The sequence below is a fragment of the Helianthus annuus genome, chromosome 13 (genome assembly GCF_002127325.2).
Source record: "Helianthus annuus cultivar XRQ/B chromosome 13, HanXRQr2.0-SUNRISE, whole genome shotgun sequence".
Classification (NCBI taxonomy): domain Eukaryota; kingdom Viridiplantae; phylum Streptophyta; class Magnoliopsida; order Asterales; family Asteraceae; genus Helianthus; species Helianthus annuus.
The window spans coordinates 166,532,498-166,542,800 of record NC_035445.2 but is presented as its reverse complement, the minus strand read 5'-3'; the positions used below and the strand labels follow the sequence as shown (position 1 = coordinate 166,542,800).

Below are 10,303 nucleotides of genomic sequence, written 5' to 3'. Positions count from 1 at the left end.
AAATTGATATTCATTCTTTAATATGATAGGCATAGAAATTATGTTTTATTTTATTTTAAGTCAAACTCGGCCCGAGTTACCTACTAGATCCGAATTTGGCCGATGTGAGGAATTTTAGTCAACATGGTTACTTGTAGTTAGAGTAAAAGGGTCAAAGTGGTTGATGAGTTCCGGTACGAGTGAAGAAAGCCTAGAAAAGATACAGTATCTTCATGCAGATTTTAACAAAACTCTCAAGACTCTATCATGGATTGCAGTTCCAGTGGTATGCAATCTCAAATCTTTATCAATTTCTCATACTATGATTTAACTGGGCCTTTGACTAATCAACATGGGGTTACTAGTGTCAGAGGTTCAAAATGGCAATTTACTCTTGAATTTTAATGATAACAATAATTTATATGTTGAAATCAGTAATCACTTTTCATAAGTTTAAACTAATATATATATTGCTGCATAGAATGTACGTATGGTGTAAGATTCTGTTTATTACTCTGTTTATTTTCAAGTTGACTTTCAATTTCGCTTTTTTTTTATCGTAGCCATTTTCATTATCCTTTTTGCAGCTTGGTGCATTGAGTATGTTCAATGATTACATTTCAATACGGAAATTACGTTAGCTGCTTTGATTTTGGTAAACATGTAAATTAAGCATTTTCCTCGTTAGCTTAGATCAGAAGCTTCTGTATAGCGGAACAACAGAATATGTTATATATTACAACAAAATTTTGCAGGGACTTAAGACCATGACATCCTAAAGGATCTTGTAGGTGATGGAACATTCACAGTTGACCAGGAAAAAATTGTGATAAGAGAGATTTTGGCAGTGTAAGTTCCTTTCAGTCAACAACATATGACTACTGCATAATATATACAATGACCTGGTTTTGACTATTGGCATTGATGATATAACACAGGGTTTATTCATGTTGGATTTGATTGTTAAAGTTGCTTTGGGAATTGATATTGACAGCATGTGTGGTTTAACTGAAGGAAGTCTTAGATACGTAATTCTTTTGACGATGTAACTGCATTGACTCTCACACTTGTACTGTACGTTGACATAACAAGGAAACCTAAGAAAGCTTATGCACAAGGTACCAGATGATTTTGGGTAAGAGGATAGTTTTTCCCTATAAAAATTATGGGTTGGGTGGATAACAAGTTGACTGACATGCAAACACTTTTATTTTCTTATAAGCTTATTTCTAGTTAATGTTTCAACTACGATTATAAAAAAGAATATATATATACTATTTCTAATAGTAGTCTAACTTTTTTTAAAAGTGTCTAGTAAGTGTTATGTGTTTTGATTATATTCTTGTTAAAATAATTTGAAAAGCAATGGGTTTAATTGGCCACTAATGTCAAAGTGGGTTGTTTGACCGTCGGCTGCAGTTGAAGTCACAGAAGTTGAGGAATTTGCAAACAGTGTGAGTGAAGAAAGCCTAAAAAAGATACAGTATCTTCATGCAGATTTTAACGAAACTCTCAAGACTCTTTCATGCAGTTCCAGTGGTATGCAATCTCAAATCTTTATCAATCTCTCATACTTTGACTTAACTGGGCCTTTAACTAATCAACATGGATACTCGTAATTATTGGAGTCAGAAGTTCAAAATGGAACGCATTGGGTCAACCCAAAAGCTCTTTCTGTCTAAATTTCTAAAAAAATATTGATAATTAACGTGTCAACTAAAGAAATATTATTTTCAGGGGTTTTATGTTTCAAAAAGAAAACATAAAACAAATATTACCTGGGTTCAGAGTAATCCAGTGGCATTTTCGTAAATATGAGATACAAACAATTAAAGAAACAAATAACAAAAGGGTATTCTAGTCCTTTCCCACTTGAACTCCTTCCCCCTTGATTTTCAAATGGCTATAAGTTTTTCGTACGTTAATATTTTTTTTAATCATATTGAACGTGTAATCACGTAGTAGATTTATACTGAATGTGTAATCACGTAATAAGTATTCAAAATCACGTAGTCATGTGCTGGGTATTCAAAATCACGTAATGAACTAACGGGTATTCAAAATCCTGTAATTGTTTTAAGGAAACTATAGCAACGGGGTGCTCGAATTAAAGAGAATGAAATGCTCGTTAATACGGTGTAATTTTAAAAAAAAAAATATATATTAACGTATAAAAGAGTTATATCCGTTAATGGGTTAGGCCATTAATATCAAAGTGTAATGTTTGACCCTTGAAGTTTTTTAATTGCAGTTGTAGAAAGAAGATATTCTGCAAATCAACAACACACATCCAAAATACTTCATAATTGCTGGAAAGGAGGCTACATCTATTGCCATAATTTGGTTCATTTACATGCTCTTGAAACATCCTGAGATTCAAGATATGGTTGAATAAGAAATCAAAGAAGCAACAAACATGAGGAACAAATTCAAGATAAGCTTCCTGTAACTTGGAACAAAACTCTCGCGAGTCTATCCTGCATCTCAGTGGTATGCAACTCAAATATTTAGCAATTTCTCATTCTTTAACTTAACCAAAACTTTGACTAATTAACATGGTTACTAGTAGTTGTTGGAGTTGTTCATAATGGATCGGATTGGATCAATCCAAAGAACTTTTTGTCTAAATTTATACAAAAATAATAATTATTATTATTATTAAGTGATAGGGATACGGAGCTAATCCATGATCTAGCAGACTGCAGACTCGTATTTGGTGCAACTAGACAAATTGAAGTTATACGAGGATAAGTAATGGACAAATGTCTCAACAAGCCACACGCGTGGACAAATGCTATAGGTGAGTTTTCCCAACTCTCAGGGACCCAATTTCGTCATCTAGAGCTCCGAGACTTTCTCGTAGCTGCATTGCCTTCTCCTCGAGCAACCAAGGCATCCCACAATGTCTTCGTGTTCTTGCAGTAAGAGAACTGATGATAAATATCTTTATTGAGCGCTTGTGTAAGTGTTGCAAAAGCCTTCTTCTCCAATTCATAAGACTTCTTGTCAGGCTCAAGCATGTTTGCATAACCTTCTGAAGTCGACGCAGCAACCTCAAGAGCTGTATTAAAAGGATTGATAAAACACGTCCAAAGATCGGTGCTTTGCCCTTGAACATACGTGTGAAATCGGTTTTTCCATGATGGAAAATCGTTCATATGGTTTAGCTTTGGAGGACGATTGTTGCTGCCCGTTTCACTTTCACTAATAAGAAGATTTTGAAGGCTTTGACTTTGATTGGAAACCAAGGCCCATTGACTTGGACTGATAGATGGCGAAGGAAACATGCTCTTAGCCCAAGCATCAGCAGTCGTTAATTCTTGACTAGATTGTGAGTTCAAGCTCCAATCCCAAGGACTTGTGCAACTCATCTTGATCAAAAGTTAACAAATACCCTACACACCACAAACTGTTAACAATAAACAGATAACAATTGAAAGATACAATCTGATCGAAAGATCAAGACTTGTTCGAAGGATCAACAGTGATCGAAAGATTACTGTTGAGTTTCGAGCAAGGTCTTCGAAAGATTCACCACGAAGGATCCTTATCTTTCGACTAATTCTTACGAAAGATTCACAGTTCGAAAGATCTTTATCTTTCGAATTCTGATCTCGAAAGATTCACAATGAAAGATCCTTATCTTTCGAGATGGATCCTTATCTTTCGGACAACCAACTTTCGAAAAGATTCTCTGGTTCGAAGGATAGATCTTTGACTTCGAAGGATGGGTCGAAAGATGATTATCTTTCGAGCCTTCTTGATCGAAAGATGATCTTTCGATGTCGAAGGATATCCTTCGAATCCTTCTGACACAACTGAAAAAGGTGACGGGTTGGTGAAAAAGGTGACAGTTTGGTGTACCAACTTTCGGCAAAAAGGATGGCAGGCTGACAACTTTTCTACCAACTATTTGACTTTCAAAAAGTTTACCAAAAATGGCAACACCTTATCCAGAACCTGTCACCGGAGATATGATCGGAAAATGGCCGGAAAAATCAAAGTTTCACAAAAACAAATTTTATGTTACCCAAACCGACCCTGAACACTCCCGAGAGGTTTAGAACGCGTTTTTCTGCAGAAAACTACCAAAAACGGGTGCTAAACCAAGTGTTCAAACACACCAAAGATCTTGAATAACCCGGTTTTAAACAAGGTAAAGAGCGAGGCTCTGATACCACTTGTAGGTCCCTCTCGGAGGATCGAGAACAAACCTAAACTTTTGAGTTGGAAGGATGGAAGTCGATTTTGCACAACCAATCTTAATAATAGTCGGTATTTTCTTCACTTGTAGATTCCTGTGTATTACACATGTAATTAATATCAAGTTGACTTTCAGTTTTGTGTGTTATTTTTTTTCCTTAGCCATTTTCATTATGACAACCGATAATCTTATACCTTACAACTAAATGTTGCAGGGACATGTAAACATTACATCCTAAAGGTTCTTCAAGGTGATGGAACATTCACAGTTGAGTTGACTGGGACAATTGTGAGAACAGAGAGATTTTAGCGGTGTAAGTTCCTTTCAATAAACCTGGTTTTTATTGTTGGTATTAATTATATAACACAGGTTTCATTCATGAAAGCATGGTGCATTTGACATTCAAAATTGCTTTGGGAATTGATGTTGACAGCAATTAGCATAACCAGGAAATTTAAGGCATTTTTAAATATCACACCAGAGGCTAAGCTAAATGCATCAAGATCAAAGTGGTTGATGAGTTTGTTTATTAGCTGATCCAGACCAAGACTGAACAAATGAACAGGGGACAAGATGATTTCTAGTAAGCGGATACTTTTTCTCCCATAAAATCATTGGTGGGTTGGGTAACGAGTCGAAAGAGGTCTGGGTTTTGAAAAATGGTTACTTTTTTAGTAGGGTTGAATGGGTCGGGTCAGGTTGGATTGTTTGACTGAGATGAAAACACTTTGATTTTCTTTAAACCTTATATCTAGTTAATGTTTTAACTATGATTACAAAAAAACAAACCATTTTTAATAATCGTCTAACTTTGTTTAATAGTGTTTAGAATGTGATGATTATAATCTTTGTTATTTTTAATTTGAAAGCAATGGGTTTGCCTACTAATGTCAAATTGTGTTGTTTGACCCTTGACTGCAGTTGAAGAAAGAAGACATTCTATCAAGGTTTCTGCATAGCAACAACACACATCCAAAGTCACAGATGTTGAAGAATTTGCAAACAGTGTGAGTGAAGAAAGCCTAGAAATGATACAATATCTTAATGCAGATTTTAACGAAACTCTCAAGACTCTTTCATGCAGTTCCCATGGTATGCAATCTCAAATCTTTATCAATTTTTCATACTTTGACTTAACTGGCCGGGTCTTTGACTAATCAACATGGTTACTAGTATTTATTGGAGTAAGAGGTTCAAAAGGGATCTTGTTGGGTCAACCCAAAGCTCTTTTTGTCAAAAAAAAAAAAAAAAAATTATTGATAATTAGTTTTAAAGAAGTATTATTTCCATGGTTGCAAAAGTCGCTAGGCGCTCCCTAGTCGGTCGACCGGGGAGTTGAGAGTACTCGCCCTAGGCGGAGAGTACAGGGGGAGTACTCGGACATGCCAAATTATAAAGAAATTAGTTTTCAAAAATTAAATATATGTCAAATAACATAAATTTACTAATATTTATAACAAAATACGTGAAATTGATATTCATTTTTTAATATGATAGGCATAGAAATTATGTTTTATTTTATTTTAAGTCAAACTCGGCCCGAGTTACCTACTAGATCCGAATTTGGCCGATGTGAGGAATTTTAGTCAACATGGTTACTTGTAGTTAGAGTAAAAGGGTCAAAGTGGTTGATGAGTTCCGGTACGAGTGAAGAAAGCCTAGAAAAGATACAGTATCTTCATGCAGATTTTAACAAAACTCTCAAGACTCTATCATGGATTGCAGTTCCAGTGGTATGCAATCTCAAATCTTTATCAATTTCTCATACTATGATTTAACTGGGCCTTTGACTAATCAACATGGGGTTACTAGTGTCAGAGGTTCAAAATGGCAATTTACTCTTGAATTTTAATGATAACAATAATTTATATGTTGAAATCAGTAATCACTTTTCATAAGTTTAAACTAATATATATATATATTGCTGCATAGAATGTACGTATGGTGTAAGATTCTGTTTATTACTCTGTTTATTTTCAAGTTGACTTTCAATTTCGCTTTTTTTTTTATCTTAGCCATTTTCATTATCCTTTTTGCAGCTTGGTGCATTGAGTATGTTCAATGATTACATTTCAATACGGAAATTACGTTAGCTGCTTTGATTTTGGTAAACATGTAAATTAAGCATTTTCCTCGTTAGCTTAGATCAGAAGCTTCTGTATAGCGGAACAACAGAATATGTTATATATTACAACAAAATTTTGCAGGGACTTAAGACCATGACATCCTAAAGGATCTTGTAGGTGATGGAACATTCACAGTTGACCAGGAAAAAATTGTGATAAGAGAGATTTTGGCAGTGTAAGTTCCTTTCAGTCAACAACATATGACTACTGCATAATATATACAATGACCTGGTTTTGACTATTGGCATTGATGATATAACACAGGGTTTATTCATGTTGGATTTGATTGTTAAAGTTGCTTTGGGAATTGATATTGACAGCATGTGTGGTTTAACTGAAGGAAGTCTTAGATACGTAATTCTTTTGACGATGTAACTGCATTGACTCTCACACTTGTACTGTACGTTGACATAACAAGGAAACCTAAGAAAGCTTATGCACAAGGTACCAGATGATTTTGGGTAAGAGGATAGTTTTTCCCTATAAAAATTATGGGTTGGGTGGATAACAAGTTGACTGACATGCAAACACTTTTATTTTCTTATAAGCTTATTTCTAGTTAATGTTTCAACTACGATTATAAAAAAGAATATATATATACTATTTCTAATAGTAGTCTAACTTTTTTTAAAAGTGTCTAGTAAGTGTTATGTGTTTTGATTATATTCTTGTTAAAATAATTTGAAAAGCAATGGGTTTAATTGGCCACTAATGTCAAAGTGGGTTGTTTGACCGTCGGCTGCAGTTGAAGTCACAGAAGTTGAGGAATTTGCAAACAGTGTGAGTGAAGAAAGCCTAAAAAAGATACAGTATCTTCATGCAGATTTTAACGAAACTCTCAAGACTCTTTCATGCAGTTCCAGTGGTATGCAATCTCAAATCTTTATCAATCTCTCATACTTTGACTTAACTGGGCCTTTAACTAATCAACATGGATACTCGTAATTATTGGAGTCAGAAGTTCAAAATGGAACGCATTGGGTCAACCCAAAAGCTCTTTCTGTCTAAATTTCTAAAAAAATATTGATAATTAACGTGTCAACTAAAGAAATATTATTTTCAGGGGTTTTATGTTTCAAAAAGAAAACATAAAACATATATTACCTGGGTTCAGAGTAATCCAGTGGCATTTTCGTAAATATGAGATACAAACAATTAAAGAAACAAATAACAAAAGGGTATTCTAGTCCTTTCCCACTTGAACTCCTTCCCCCTTGATTTTCAAATGGCTATATGTTTTTCGTACGTTAATATTTTTTTAATCATATTGAACGTGTAATCACGTAGTAGATTTATACTGAATGTGTAATCACGTAATAAGTATTCAAAATCACGTAGTCATGTGCTGGGTATTCAAAATCACGTAATGAACTAACGGGTATTCAAAATCCTGTAATTGTTTTAAGGAAACTATAGCAACGGGGTGCTCGAATTAAAGAGAATGAAATGCTCGTTAATACGGTGTAATTTTAAAAAAAAAATATATATTAACGTATAAAAGAGTTATATCCGTTAATGGGTTAGGCCATTAATATCAAAGTGTAATGTTTGACCCTTGAAGTTTTTTAATTGCAGTTGTAGAAAGAAGATATTCTGCAAATCAACAACACACATCCAAAATACTTCATAATTGCTGGAAAGGAGGCTACATCTATTGCCATAATTTGGTTCATTTACATGCTCTTGAAACATCCTGAGATTCAAGATATGGTTGAATAAGAAATCAAAGAAGCAACAAACATGAGGAACAAATTCAAGATAAGCTTCCTGTAACTTGGAACAAAACTCTCGCGAGTCTATCCTGCATCTCAGTGGTATGCAACTCAAATATTTAGCAATTTCTCATTCTTTAACTTAACCAAAACTTTGACTAATTAACATGGTTACTAGTAGTTGTTGGAGTTGTTCATAATGGATCGGATTGGATCAATCCAAAGAACTTTTTGTCTAAATTTATACAAAAATAATAATTATTATTATTATTATTAAGTGATAGGGATACGGAGCTAATCCATGATCTAGCAGACTGCAGACTCGTATTTGGTGCAACTAGACAAATTGAAGTTATATGAGGATAAGTAATGGACAAATGTCTCAACAAGCCACACGCGTGGACAAATGCTATAGGTGAGTTTTCCCAACTCTCAGGGACCCAATTTCGTCATCTAGAGCTCCGATTGTGAAGTCAATGTTTTCCCCAATTAAGCATTTTTAATTAATTTCGCTTGGTTGTAAAAAACGGCTGGATTTTTTAACTAGATATTTATTTGTTGCTTTTTAGGCTGTCAATTTCAAGGCATCTTGGTGGTGGGATAAGACTTTGGGACCAATAGGTCTTGGGTTTGATTCCCACAAAGGGGGTTTTCCCATATTTATTGGGTTTCCTCCTGAATTGGTGTATAGGCATTATGCCTAGTGGAGATGGATATGATCGGGTGGTTCCGCTGGTGGCACGATGATACTCCAGTGGTCCGTCAGTGATCCAAATTTGCCGTTCAAAAAAAAATTCAAGGAACTTATAATTGATGAAGAATTAATGGAGATTACCTCTGATGGTAAGTTACCACTAATGAGGATTATGGAACTAGCCTATGATGTCAATTGTCAAGTTACCATCTGGATGAAGATCAAGGGAACTTACCAAACTGAAGCAAGTTACCTCTAGTGAAGATTGATGAAGTCTCGCTAATGAAGAAGAGATGCCACATGTTAGCCTATCATTTGACGAAGACAATCTGTTGAGAGGATGTTATACATAATTCTCACTTGTCAATTTCGTACGTCTCGACAAGAATATAGATACACGAGTTTGCATTGATATTATTATCACTTGGCCCCATAGTTTAATGTGTCAAGCAGTTGAGTGTGAAGTCGGTGCATGAACTTATGTGTGCAAATTCAGAGAAAATTTGCATGTCACCCTCTTCATAGCTAGAGCGTTAGCTAGAAAACCATATGTAAATTCAATTTTAATTTATAACTAGTTTTACATGATGTATTCAAACAATCGATTTTGATTAATACCTTGTGCTTATAGCAATTGTTCTTCTACTCTTGTTTATTCTTTTGCGCATATTGTGAAACAGCTGACGATGAAACAATGATATCTGACACATTGATTAACTAATATCCCGCTGCAAACTAACTCACAATGAATGTAGGGTATTAGCTAAGTTTTAGCTTGATTGCGATGCACACAAATTTAATCTCCCGACAACATTGTATCCTTGAAAGATCTAATTCTCTTGGTAGTAACTCGGAAGGTATTCATGTACTGGCAATATCTGATAAATAATGGATAAACAAAGTAGACATGACCTGTAAAGTTTACACAACTATTGCCCTAGGTTGTTAATAGATTTATGTAACAACCGGTGATTGCGATTTAAATGGCAAGAATGCACAGCTACTATTACGACACGCTTGTTGATAACCCTATACTAGCAACTTCAGTTGACAAATTACAATAAAAAGAAAGATTAGTAAAGAGGTAACAAAACAAAGGAAATCATAAAGTCATGCTGAATGTAAAAATGTATCATGAGATCACAAAAACCACACTCATATCAAGAAATTTCTAATAAAAAGAAAAGAAAAAAACACATACACACAACAAGTCAACCTTCAATCAAGAAACTAAACAAGTAACATCACAACACTTAAACTAACAGCACACAGGCGAAGTATTCCCTAAATTAAAAATCCTAAACTGAGCCACCCCTTTTTTTCTTCCCACCGCTTCCTATACTCTTTTCAGTGGCGTCTAAAGCACCTAAACAACCCTTTACAACATCATCAATAAAAGTAAAATCACGCGCAGCAGTCCCATGATTACTAGACTCAAAAATGGGAATCGATTTCCGTTTCAAGATATCTTTACTAAAGAAAAAATAAGCCATATCGGGTCTACCCCATGGTCCATAAACCGTAAAGAACCTCAAACCCGTCAAAGACAACCCATAAATATGATTATACGTATGAGCGATTTCTTCAG

The 10,303-nt window shown here is 34.7% G+C and overlaps 2 long non-coding RNA genes across 3 annotated transcripts; both read left to right on the top strand.

Moving 5' to 3' along the window:
- Nucleotides 1-4,576: 4,576 nt before the first annotated feature.
- Nucleotides 4,577-6,624, top strand: LOC110897656. 2 transcript variants are annotated; one of them, XR_004876556.1, is made up of 4 exons: nucleotides 4,577-4,766; nucleotides 5,105-5,275; nucleotides 6,223-6,290; nucleotides 6,391-6,623. It is a non-coding gene; the product is annotated as an uncharacterized LOC110897656 (long non-coding RNA). The 2 variants fall into 2 exon arrangements; XR_004876555.1 differs by having other exon boundaries at nucleotides 4,586-4,766; nucleotides 6,223-6,624.
- Nucleotides 6,625-7,884: 1,260 nt separating this feature from the next.
- LOC110897648 lies at nucleotides 7,885-9,316 on the top strand. The gene is made up of 3 exons (XR_002568834.2): nucleotides 7,885-8,123; nucleotides 8,300-8,436; nucleotides 8,591-9,316. It is a non-coding gene; the product is annotated as an uncharacterized LOC110897648 (long non-coding RNA).
- The last annotated feature ends 987 nt before the right edge of the window (nucleotides 9,317-10,303 follow it).